At 50.4% G+C, this 13,086-nt stretch overlaps 1 protein-coding gene across 3 annotated transcripts in view; it reads right to left on the reverse strand.

Moving 5' to 3' along the window:
* The window catches only part of STARD8 (StAR related lipid transfer domain containing 8), an 82,339-nt gene that overhangs the window by 30,852 nt on the left and 38,401 nt on the right, over positions 1 to 13,086 (reverse strand). For 2 of the 3 annotated variants that reach the window (XM_070784797.1, XM_070784796.1), the window contains exon 1: positions 2,428 to 2,604. The exons of the other annotated variant lie outside the window; for it this stretch is intronic. The gene's annotated coding sequence lies outside the window, so the exon portion shown is untranslated. Of the gene's footprint in view, positions 1 to 2,427; positions 2,605 to 13,086 lie in introns of those variants that run through there. 3 annotated transcript variants of the gene reach the window in all.

Raw genomic sequence — 13,086 nt, forward strand, 5'->3', positions numbered from 1 at the left:
TCCATGCCACTAACTCCCATCTACTAGATGGCAGATTTCCAGAAGGTGGGGATTACACTCTGTGTCCTTCACAAGAACTAGTACCAGAACTTAATGACGAATAATTTATACAGCACTTGGTAATTTACCGAGCTCTTAGCCATGGACCTTCTCATTTAATCTGCTGAAGTGGATAAAGCAGGGAGAAACCAAGAAAAGAGATCGAATGGAACAGCAGAGTTAGAACCTCCATGTGTCCTGCTCCCAGTCCCCTGTTCTTTGCCTGACACCACGCTAGACTCCTGAGGAACTTTACCTTCAGTTCTGCAGCTCCAGCAAGGTCGGGGTAAACAGGGACAGCAACAGTGGGGTGTGCAAATTCCAAAGTGGAAGGCTGGGCAGGAGGAGGCTCAACACACACAGCACTTCAGATTGGTGACAAGGACCCAGACTGGGGCCTCCTGTCCAGTGACTCAAATTTACTAGGACCTGTTCCCCCTTAATACACACACATAAACCAAGGCCCCAAGTCACAGATGAATAAAGCTGCAATAAACACTTGACACCAATAACTATGTGCCCAGCCCTGTGCTCAACTCCTCTGTTAACAGTTGCAGGGTGGAGGAGTTCACATATTCCATCCTAAAGCCCTTGCATCTTTCACATCCCCTCTTTACTTTATCTGATAACAGCCTCCCAAAGGCCATGACGCTGGATCCTACCCAAACTGGGAGCCCAGGAAAAAAGTTATCTTTAATCTATTCAAGCCAGAGACAACTCCTTCTTCTAGTGAGAGACCCCATGGCTCACCTTCCCCAAGAAGGTAGGGCACACCCTGCCTTTGTTAAACCTGTCACCTGCTGAACCTTGACATCTGCCACAGCATCCCCATTATAGACTCCCTCTCCTCCTTTTGGGACTTTCTGGCTTTTAAGGCACAGAAATTCCAAATCTCAAATCCAGAACATAGTTGGACAAAGGTCAAATCCTGAAAATGAGGACCAGCCCAGAATGTCTAGCAATATGGTAGCTGTAGCCTTCGGGTGAGAGCCCCCCACTCCCCAAAATCATCATTCCCATCACACTCTTCTGGGTTACTCCATCAACCACTCAGAAAGCACCTGCAGATGCCATCTCCTCTACTTCTCTACACTCTTGTTTTGCCTCCTCTCATCCCCAGATAAGAATGATCTTTTATTCCAGGAAGATGAAAGTGAAGGGAAAATTCACAGAGCAGTAAGACAGATGATGGGTGGGGACATCAACCCCTAGAGTGGGGGCAGGAACAGATCCACAGTAGGAGTCAGGGTTTGAAAATAGCCCTTGGTGTGATTCATCACCGTCTCCTGCAGGGACCCCCGACATCGGTGCTCTGAGTGAGATGGAGACAAGCCAGGGCCCTCCAGCCCAACCTCTGGGGCCCAGGGCTCAGGGTTGGCCCCACTACTGTGGTTGCCTTTCCCAGTACCACTAGTTTTCCAGCTGGCTTAGCTGCATAATAACGACAATGCTCTCCATCTGCATAGCTCCTGTCACCCCAAGCATCTCAGAAACAACACTTTACCTGCCAGCTTAAGAGCCTGGACCCACGCAGCAAGTCACCAGATGTCAGGGTGGAAGAGACTGGCCCCTTATATACTGAAATCCAGCCCACTAACCAAGGTGCAGTTGAAAACACTGGCCCACAGAAGTAGCATGACTCGCCTAAGGTCACATGAATTAGTGGCTGAACTTTGGTTTTCTGAGTTGTAAATCAGTACTTTAAAAAGTCTTGGGAGAACAGAAATGGAGGAGAGAACCTCATACTATCTAAATGGGGAAATCCCCAAAGCTTCCACTAACTGGCTCACAGGTTCTCTAATCTAAAACCATCTTGGACTTCATGGGGTAAAGCAGCCCTGAAAGACGCGACTTATCCAAAGAATTTCGCTTGATCCCCGCCGCTGTCTTAATATCAGGAAAGTCCGGGCGTTTCTCAGAAGGGAAGGCAGTGACCTGAGGGGAAAGCCCAGGCCGCCCAACCAGGGGCTTCCTGGAAATGTGCTCAACAGAAGAGGAAGGAGAATAGAGGAAAAGCGGCGTGACTCGACCACAGAGCCCAAGCCCCGCCACCCCGCTCAGTTTCAGCCCGCCTCCGAAGCCCCAGAGCCTCGGCTCTGGGCTCCAATCAGGCCCGGGTAATGCGCGGACAGCTGCCTTCCACCACCCGACTCGCGGGGCTTTCTCGGGAGAATCGCGGACAGCGGCTCCGGGAGTCCCCCAATTTTGGCGACTCGGGCCTCAAATCCCGGGTACGCAAGTGGTTCGGCTCGCTCCCCTTGCGCCTCCTGTGGACACCACGCAGCCGAAACGCTAAGAGCGGGGCTGGAGCGCGCTGGAGAGGCGAGGCAAGGGAGCCCGGGCGCCTCGCCGGCCCCGACCTCCTCCGGCCGTCGCCCTAACTCCCACCTGAAGACCGCGTCCGTCGCTGTGGGTTCGAGTCCCGACGCAGCTACCAGCGGGCGGGAGGCACGCGCGGAGCCTGGGGTCGGGCGGGGGTAACGGTGCCAGCCAGAGGAGCAGCTGCTGCGGCCCCTTAGCTGGTGTCAACCCGGAGCCACATTCGGCGCAGGTGGGGACGGAGCAGCGGCGAGTCGGGCGGCGGGGACGCCCCGCCCACCTATGGGACCTTCAACCAATGAGGGCGCAGTCCGGCCCACCGAACTCCCCAGAAAGCGGCCCAAATTGTGGTGGGTGGGGCTCTGCCTTCAAGTTCTTCCAATCCCTGGGCCTCTGCCTCTACCTCCGGTCACACCGCTGGGGGGGGGGGGGGGGGGGGGGGGGCGGCATTGGGGGAAGGTACAAACTCAGGGCCAGCAACTAAGGGTGAACAAGCGGGGTTACTGGCGAGCAAACTAGTATCTATTGAGCTCTGTGTCTGGCACTCGTGTCGGGGATTTAAATACTTAGACTATGAACTCGGGAAGGTTCAGTTGCTTGCTGAGGATAATTTACCAGGAGTTCGGAAGACACAACTTTAGTGAGATCCCTGATTAGTTGGGTCAACTAAAAGAACATTAGGTATTTGAGAAGCAAGTTGCCATTCCCACCTTGTTCAGGCCTCAGCATTCTGCAACTCCCCCACGATTCCCAGCTCTCTGCCCCGTGTCCAAACTCTGTGCAGAGAAATGTAGGGAACATTTGGGGTATCTGCATTAATCATGTTAAAAATCCCTCATAGCTCAGTTGGTGAAGAATCTGCCTGCAATGCAGGAGACCCCTGTTCGATTCCTGGGTCGGGAAGATCTGCTGGAGAAGGGATAAGCTACCCACTCCAGTATTCTTAGGCTTCCCTTGTGGCTCAGCCGATAAGAATCCTCCCAGAATGAGGGAGACCTGGGTTTGATCCCTGGGTTGGGAAGATGCATTAATCATGAAATGAGAAGGCTCCTAAAAGTTGTGACAAGTACCACCAGAAAGCCTGTTTAAATTCAGTAAGAAACAGAGTGTAAAGTTTTGATTTCTCTCTTGCCTTTCCTCACAAGGGTCCAACACAATTTCACACTTTCATTTCATTGTTGAATCAGGGACTCCTATTAGTCAGGGATGGGAGTACCCAAGACCCCATGCCATTCAATCACTATCCTCCACATTTACAAAATAGAAACTAAGAAGAAATGACTCACTCAAGTTTTCCCAGCAAATCCATGGCAGGAATAATACCTGCACACTAGTCATTTTCTCCTAATAGATGGGAGATTTCATACCTAACAAATGGGAGAAATGAAGCTGAAGTTCATAGAAAGCAAGGACTGCATCCAACTTGTTGCCCAGAGTACACAACACAGAGAAGAGCAAAAATTAATGTTTTTAACGCTGCAACTTTCTTAAAGTCGTCTGAGGCAATGGCAGAGCTAGACCTAGCCCCAGGTGCCCCCCTTTTGCCTGGCCTTCAGTACGCTAGGCCAAATTGGAATTCTTCCACCTTCCTTCCCTGCCAGCCTTGATGAGAATGAGGGGAGAAATGATGAAGCAAGGTGTGTCCACGTCTGTTCCTCTCAATGACAAGACTGCACACAGCTGGCACTTTGTTCAAGATGAGCAATGTCCTCTCGGGTCTTGGGTATGGATGAAGCCTGAATCCTAGAACTAACTCCTGGAAACAAAATCCAACCCAGAGTCAGAAATCTTTATCATGGGTGGGAAGGGAGATGACCTTCTTCCTGACACTGGGTTGCTATATTTGTAAGCATCCCTAAGGCTCTGAGTTGGAGCCAAACTTACCATGTTTGTGGAAAAGGCTAGAGGGATATAAGAATGTGGGTCCTGCAGTGGTCCTATAGGTTCCCTAATGATGAAAGTGAAAGAGGAAAGTGAAAAAGTTGGCTTAAAACTCAACATTCAGAAAACTAAGATCATGGCATCTGGTCCCATCACTTCATGGCAAATAGATGGGGAAACAGTGGAAACAATGAGAGACTTTATTTTTTGGCCTCCAAAATCACTGCAGATGGTGACTGCAGCCATGAAATTAAAAGATACTTGCTCCTTGGAAGAAAAGTTATGACTAACCTAGACAGCTTATTAAAAAGCAGAGACATTACTTTGCCAACAAAGGTCCATCTAGTCAGAGCTATGGTTTTCCCAGTAGTCATGTGTGGATGTGAGAGTTGGACTATAAAGAAAGCTGAACACCAAAGAATTGATGCTTTTGAACTGTGGTGTTGGAGAAGACCCTGGAGAGTCCCTTGGACAGCAAGAAGATCCAACCAGTCCATCCTCAAGGAAATCAGTCCTGAATATTCATTGAAAGGACTGATGTTGAAGCTGAAAGTCCAATACTTTGGCCACCTGATGCAAAGAGCTGACTCATTTGAAAAGACCCTGATGCTGAGAAGGCTTGAAGGTGGGGGGAGAAGGGGACAACAGAGGATGAGATGGTTGGATTGCGTCATCGACTCAATGGATATGAGTTTCAGTAAACTTCGGGAGTTGGTGATGGACAGGGAGGCCTGGAGTGCTGTAGTCCATGGGGTTGCAAAGAGTTGGACACAAGTGAGCAACTGAACTGAACTGAACTGTACTGAAGGTCTTGACTAGACAAGTCTAGTCAAGGCTATGGTTTTTCCTGTGGTCATGTATGGATGTGAGAGTTGGACTGTGAAGAAGGCTGAGTGCCGAAGAATTGATGCTTTTGAACTGTGGTGTTGGAGAAGACTCTTGAGAGTCCCTTGGACTGCAAGGAGATCCAACCAGTCCATTCTGAAGGAGATCAGCCCTGGGATTTCTTTGGAAGGAATGATGCTAAAGCTGAAACTCCAGTACTCTGGCCCCCTCATGCGAAGAGTTGACTCATTGGAAAAGACTCTGATGCTGGGAGGGATTGGGGGCAAGAGGAGAAGGGGACGACAGAGGATGAAATGGCTGGATGGCATAACTGACTCGATGGATGTGAGTCTGAGTGAACTCCAGGAGTTGGTGATGGACAGGGAGGCCTAGCGTGCTGCGATTCATGGGGTTGCAAAGAGTTGGACACGACTGAGCGACTGATCTCATCTGATCTGTACTGAAGGTCAGGAAACCATATCAGAACAGATTCCATCTGCCACATGACACCAAGCACAGTGCCTACAGTAGCTTCTCAATGTTTGCTAATGGGTGAATGAATGTTAAAAGATACTCAAGGGACAACCATGAATAAATACATGAAAAAATAAATCAAATGAATGATGAGCAAAAAACTCAAGTTACCTTTTGGTAGATAAATTTAAGTGAATCAGATACGATGGGTTCTGAGACACCCAATTCTTTAAAAAAAAAAAAAAAAAAAAGGTTATCAAACCAGAAAACTACAAAAGGGAAAACTACAGGAAGTGAAAAACTACAAAAGGAGCAATTGCTATAAGTAATTAGAACAAGAGCTTCACAATGCCTATCATAGACTAGGTACTCAATAAAAACATCTGGTCATGAGTGAACACAATAGTCAGCAAAAGCTACAATCCTAATATTTGCGATGAGCACTGTGACATTCTGAAATGGCCCAAGCAGATGTCTAGGCTATTTCTGTGGGTCTTTTTTTTTAAAAAATCTCTTTCCCTTATCCCATGAGCTTCAGAAAAGCAAGGAGAGCTCAGTTTCTTCAGAAAAACAAAGATAACTCATCTCCTTCAAACACCAGCATCCCTTGCTCCCCAAGATCTCCAACCTAAGCCAGAGTCTTGCATGAACAGATATTCAGCAATGGTTCCTGGAAGATGAGAACATGGTACCTTTTCACAGGTCCCTTTGTGGGCAGCATCTTGAATGACTCTGGAGATAATGGGAACCTCCAGATTCTTGCCATCCCTTTTCCTATAACCCCGCCCCCAATTTCCTGTGTGTCCTATAGTGTTGCTGCTGCCCCACATGCCAGCTGAACCATCAGGCAGAGAAGTGTAGTCTTCATGAGGGTAGGCTGAGGGCAGGTGACTAAGTCTCAGGGTGCATGCATGTGTTTCTATGCCTGAGGTATGTGGCTGCCCTCATTCTATCACTACCATAGCCCACTGTGTCATACAAAAGGCAGGACAGTGGATTCTGGAGTCAGACAGCCTGGGTACAGAAGTGCAACTCTGCTAGGTACACTAGCTGTGTACCTTGGGCAAATTTACTTTCCAGCTTTCTGTGCCTCAGTCTCCTTATCTGAAACGTATGGACGATAATCACATCCTGACCTTATATTGCTGCTAAGCAGATCCACTAGACTAAATTACCTAGAACAGTGACTGGCACCTAGAATGTGCTTCTAAGTGTCAGATATGATGATAGAGGCACTGAGCAATGGTGGAGTGAGTCCTGGATCAGGAAGTAGGGAAGTTAGGTGCTAGTCTCCATGGCTTTCTGTCTGTGTCACCCAGGAAAAGTCATTGTGCCACTCCAACCATCAGTTTCATCTGTAAAATGAGGGGAGAGCACAATCTCTAGTGGGCAAAGTTGAGACAATGGATGTGAGTACTATAAAGGGTGACAGGATGGCACTGAAGGTGTTGTAAAGCTAAGCTTTTGCCAAAGCCAATCAACCCTTTCCTTCTAGGCAGTGGTAGAGAGAAACTCCATACGCTGTTACCCTGAGTCTTACTCTGAGACACTTGGGTCTCAATAAGTGCCTATCTGAGAAATTAACAACAGTCCCTACACCCATCCCTGTCCAGATGGGAATTCCTCGGGCTACTGCCGTCAGACCCATAGTCCCACTCCAGAATGGTCCAGGGTAACATCAGGAAATAACCCAAAAGACTCTTCCACTACTCTCTCCCATGCAGCTAAAGAGCAGCAGCAAATAATTCCAGGGAACTCAGTAGGGAAGAAAATATGGGGAGGAGGAGCTGTGAGGGAAAAATAAATTAGACCAGCCCCACCCAGCACATGGACACGACTGAGCGACTTCACTTTCACTTTGCACTTTCATGCATTGGAGAAGGAAATTGCAACCCACTCCAGTGTTCTTGCCTGGAGAATCCCAGGGACGGGGGAGCCTGATGGACTGCCGTCTATGGGGTCGCACAGAGTCAGACACGACTAAAGCGACTTAGCAGCAGCAGCAGCAGCACCCAGCACATGACCATGGGTGCCCTGACACATGCACTCACACTTGCACACACATTCAAACAGGCCTCATGGAAAGCCCACCAGTCAGGCCTGGGAGGGTAAAGGCCTGCTTCCTGGAGGTTTAGGGTGCCCCCAGCCTCATGAAAGGGGACTTCTGATCAGGTTGCCACAATGTGGGATTGTTACAGCTTGTTAAAAAATTCCTGAGAAGCCATGGCCACGTCAGGGGGATTCACACTCAGAGGGGCAGCTGGAGTAGGGCCAGATGTAGGGAGGCGGGAATGTAGTGGGGGGAGTGGCTTCCAAAGGTGAGGGGCACACCTCACTGAGCACTGCCAAGTAGAGGTGGGGGACAGAGAGCTATGTCCTGGGATGAGCACAAAGACCCCCTGTCAGCCCACAACCCAGGGGACCAGCATGGCTATGCTCACCCCGCATGCCAGAGCACCGTGCAAGGGGGGATCTGTGCTAGGCTGGGACCTCTGGGCTGGCTGCAAGGGCAGCTTGAGCATTGGCTGAGCCAAGCACAGGCTAGGGGAGTTTCAAGGGTCACTTGCCTTCTCTGAGCTAGGATACAGAGGCAATCATTACCTCCCGCCTGCCTTCTGCAGCCATCAAGAGGAGAGTGTTGGGGCAGCTCATGACTGCCTCCGGACACTTGGACTAGGCAACTGGAGGCAGAAAACCCAGGCCCACTTAGTCCCTGTCCTCAGCTCTTCCCCAGACATCCAAGAGCCTGCCCCATCCCACCCCTCAACACCTCCAAACACCAGATAAAAGTGTCAGCTTGAAGGCCTGCAGCATGCACACAACAGACCTAGCAATGGATCCCTTTCACATCCAGGCTGTGACTCTGGTCTGGCTTTATAGGACTGTCTCAAAGGAGCTAGAGGTTTTCTGCTGCAAGCCCCCCATCCCTGGCCCACAATACCACCCCCGTCCCCACGCTCAGTTCCCTTGGGGAGGTCTGCCTGCCTTGAGTCAAAAAAAAAAATAGGTGGGTTCACACTGGGTACACACTCCCAGAGCAGGATGTCCACCCCCAGCCCTCACGGCCCATGCCATTCCTGTCCTTCAGAGGAAGGTCACAGTGTGCTGAAGGGAAATAAGCAAAAGCAAGCCCACTTCCAGCTAGAGACTGTCACCTTGCCCTGCACCTTCCCCATGCACACAAACAAGCAGCTGAGGTCAGAGGAACCTCCCTCTACCTTTCCCAACAGCCACCTCTGTCCAATCTAGCTTCAGTCCTCAAACTTGCTCCTTCCTGTCTAGGCTGTTTCCTCATCTGAAAAAAACAGGACTGGGTCCTGGTTTCTATGGTCCCTTCTTTCCAGATTATTCTCTACTCCTGTGAATCTCTCTGTGTGTTCCCATGGGAGTAGGACTCCCAGAAAATTACATGCATGGATCTTCTGTAAAGGAAGGGATGGTGGGGTATGAGGGTCCTCTGACGGTGGGGATTAGCAGGGGGCCAGGCAAGAAAGAGCAAATGAAAGAGTGAAAAAGGAAGAGGGGGATGAGATGAAATTCAGAGAAAGGGAGGGGCTGAGGCCAAGCTGGCCCAGAGGACTGGAGACTCGTCCTCTGCCTCCAGTGCTGTCCTCAGCTCATCTTGCAGCAGTGGACACCCAGAGCCTCTGAACTAAGCTCAAGATCCTGCCCCCTTGCCAGGACCCTTCCACATGTCCCTCCCGGGAAACAGCTCCAAAGACAAACTCTGGGAGTGTGAGGAGGAGATGAAGGAGGAGGGGTTCTTCTTTTCCACCCACAGTCCCCACCATCAGCCCACCACAGCCTGACCTCATGCTGCAGCCCAGAAAGTTGGAGGGCTGCTGGGATGAGGGAGTGAAAAGGGACAGAGAGTAGCTTTTACAGTTCCTGCCCACAGCCTGGCCCAGATCAACCCCGTGATTATGGGTCTCTGGGGTTTGGTAATCTCAACTCAGGCAGACAGTACCAGACGTGTGGCCACCTATCCACCCTGTCTCCTTCCCTTGAAGGATAGCCCTCAGAGGTCCCAGGATGGCATCAGAGAGGGCATGGGATGTGTGATGTGGCTCCAAGGTCACTCAGCAATGGCTTGGATTTTTGGCTTGGAACTCCTGTTTCATCTCAGTGTGCCCTTAAGCAATCACAGCTCTCCCCCTTCCCTGGTATCCCTACACACACACATATTCTAATTCGACCCTGAGCCAGGGCCAGGGCTCCCCTACACATACACAACAACCTGTCAGTCAACATGGTGGGCATCCAGGCACTCTTAGGGGCTTGGGTAGGGAACAGGGTAGATAGGCCCAACAAGGGTCCCTGCATTCCTGGAACTACCACGCCAGTGCAGAAGGCAACAGCATCCCTAGATGGAGAATGCTCAACCCAGGCAGGCAGGCAGCCAGGTGAGGTCCCAAAGGACAGGGAGAGAAGAAAAGACAGCAAGGTTGGACATTTGATGTGTCTGAATCAAGCAGCCCCCCAAGAAACACCAGGAAGGCTTCTCCTGGGTCCCATTCCCACCAAGACTCCTGGATCAGGGGACAGGACACTGCAACTCTGGCTTCTACCCGGCTTCTACCACAAGGATACTGTGTGACTAGGCTGAGAATCTTGCCCTCTCTGGTCTTCAGTGCCCACGTAATAAGATGGTCTGATCTGAGGATCTCCACAGCCCCCATCCTTCAATGCATTCACACATTCCATGACAAATCTAAACCTGGTTTGCTATTCCTTATGTGGCATTTGAGTGGGAGCAAGGGGGAAATTACCACGGGAAAAGAACAGGCAGAACCTGAAAGGTTTTTTTCCGTGCTCAAAGAAATATATATTTTTTTCCGTTTTAAAAAGACAAAGTGCCAGGCACTCTTGGAGACTTTCTGGAGTGGAAAGAGACCATGGGGATGGAGCTTTTAGGCTTTTCTAGCTGACTAAAAAGGTGCTGCCAGGGTGGCTGAGCTGTGTCACACAACTATGGGACAGAGTGGGGGAGGAAAGTGCTCTTGGAGTGATGGAGAGTGTAGGGAGCTATGGGTTCAGTAGTAAGACATGGAGACAAAACATGGGATAGGATGGACAGATATATGAATGAAGGGGTAAAAATACATATAGTGGGACAGGAAGATATCAGGAGGGTCCAAATGCCATGCCAGAGACAGTGACAAAGTGCTAGAGGAATAGGGAGCCGGGAACATACTATTTATTAAAACTGCCTACTACATGTTAATAACCATCAGTTCAGTTCAGTTGGTCAGTCATGTCTGACTCTTTGTGACTCCATGAATCGCAGCACACCAGGCCTCCCTGTCTATCATCAACTCCTGGAGTTCACCCAAACTCATGTCCATCGAGTTTGGGTGATGCCATCCAGCCATCTCATCCTCTGTCGTCCCCTTCTCCTCCTGCCCCCAATCCCTCCCAGCATCAGGGTCTTTTCCAATGAGTCAACTCTTCGCATGAGGTGGCCAAAGTACTGGAGATTCAGCTTCACCATCAGTCCTTCCAATGAACCGATCTCCAGGACCGATCTCCTTTAGAATGGACTGGTTAGATCTCCTTGCAGTCCAAGGGACTCTCAAGAGTCTTCTCCAACACCACAGTTCAAAAGCATCAATTCTTCAGTGCTCAGCTTTCTTCACAGTCCAACTCTCACATCCATACATGACCACTGGAAAAACCATAGCCTTGACTAGATGCATCTTTGTTGGCAAAATAATGTCTCTGCTTTTGAATATGCTATCTAGGGTGGTCATAACTTTCCTTCCAAGGAGTAAGCGTCTTTTAATTTCACGGCTGCGATCACCATCTGCAGTGATTTTGGAGCCCCAAAAAATAAAGTCTGACACTGTTTCCACTGTTTCCCCATCTATTTCCCATGAAGTGATGGGACCGGATGCCATGATCTTAATTTTCTGAATGTTGAGCTTTAAGCCAACTTTTTCACTCTCCTCTTTCACTTTCATCAACAGGCTTTTTAGTTCCTCTTCACTTTCTGCCATAAGGGTGGTGTCATCTGCATATCTGAGGTTATTGATATTTCTCCCGGCAATCTTGATTCCAGCTTGTGCTTCATCCAGCCTGGCATTTCACATGATGTACTCTACATATAAGTTAAAAGAGCAGGGTGACAATACTTGACGTACTCCTTTTCCTATTTGGAACCAGTCTGTTGTTCCATATCCAGTTCTAACTGTTGCTTCCTGACCTGCATACAGGTTTCTCAAGAGGCAGGTCAGGTGGTCTGGTATTCCCATCTCTTTCAGAATTTTCCACAGTTAATAATCATAGTAGACAGTTTTTGCTCTTTCTGAGAGTAGGATGCCCGCCCAAGGAGAGGTGGAGAGGGACAAAGCCAGACGGACTATAGGGATCAAAGTATGGTATACCCAGGGACAGAGCGAGAGATGGCTAGGAATTATAAGCAAGCGGACTGCAGGGGTGAAAGCTCTGAAACGGGGGTGGTGGGGGGAGTGGGCTGCCAGTCAGGCGCGGGGTTGAGATGGGACAGACGAGATGGGAGGCGGCGAGGAGAATGGGAGTGCAGAGCCTGCGGCAGTGCAGCCGAGCCCTGACCTCCGCAGGGTCCGCTCGGCTCTGATCACCTGGTTTCCAGCTCTGCGGGTCCCAGCGGGTGCCCTTCACATCCCGCGGCGTCCCACTCCGGAGCTTCAGGATCCGCAAGTTCCGCCCGCAGCCCAGAGCCTGGGCCATGAGCTCGCGGCGGCGCTTGCGCCTCCGGTGGCTGCCGGGGACTCAGCGCGCGGTTGGCAGCACCGAGGGTGGGAGGAGCCAAGCGAGCTCCCGTCCCCACCTTGAGCAGAAACTCCCACTTCGCGATCTTACACCAACTTTAAGTCATTTGGCTTCACTGTGCTGCCTCACCAACCGGCCATGTTGTAGTCCCCCTCTGGCCTTCTCCACCGGACCCCCTATTTGAGAAGTGTCTCACCACCACCATTTCTTCCACTCCAGTTTGAGATAGTGACGGTCTTCTTTGTCAGCAAATCAGCCCCTCAGCCTCCTGTCTACCCCAGATCTCTCAGACCATGTGGCATGACGGAAGACCTTGTGCAACAGCCAGATGGTCAAGGAAACAATGGTTCCCGTCTTCTTGGCTGACTGACTGACTCACTCCTCAGCCTACTCTACTCCCACACTTCTCACCACCCCTGTTTTCTGTCTGACAAGAGCAACTGGACCCTGGGTTCCAAAAGGTACCCCTTGAAACTCTCCTAGTGCCAAGAATACCTTGGACCTTATGAGCAGGCTGCTGCTGCTGCTGCTAAGTAGCTTCAGTCGTGTCCGACTCTGTGCGACCCCATAGACGGCCTCCTACCAGGCTCCCCCGTCCCTGGGATTCTCCAGGCAAGAACACTGGAGTGGGTTGCCGTTTACTTCCTTAATGCATGAAAGTGAAAAGTGAAAGCGAAGTCGCTCAGTCGTGTCTGACTCTTAACGACCTCATGGACTGCAGCCTACCAGGCTCCTCCATCCATGGGATTTTCTAGGCAAGAGTACTGGAGTGGGGTGCCATTGCCTTCTCCGCTTATG

This window comes from Bos indicus, chromosome X, assembly GCF_029378745.1.
Source record: "Bos indicus isolate NIAB-ARS_2022 breed Sahiwal x Tharparkar chromosome X, NIAB-ARS_B.indTharparkar_mat_pri_1.0, whole genome shotgun sequence".
In the NCBI taxonomy this organism is placed as follows: domain Eukaryota; kingdom Metazoa; phylum Chordata; class Mammalia; order Artiodactyla; family Bovidae; genus Bos; species Bos indicus.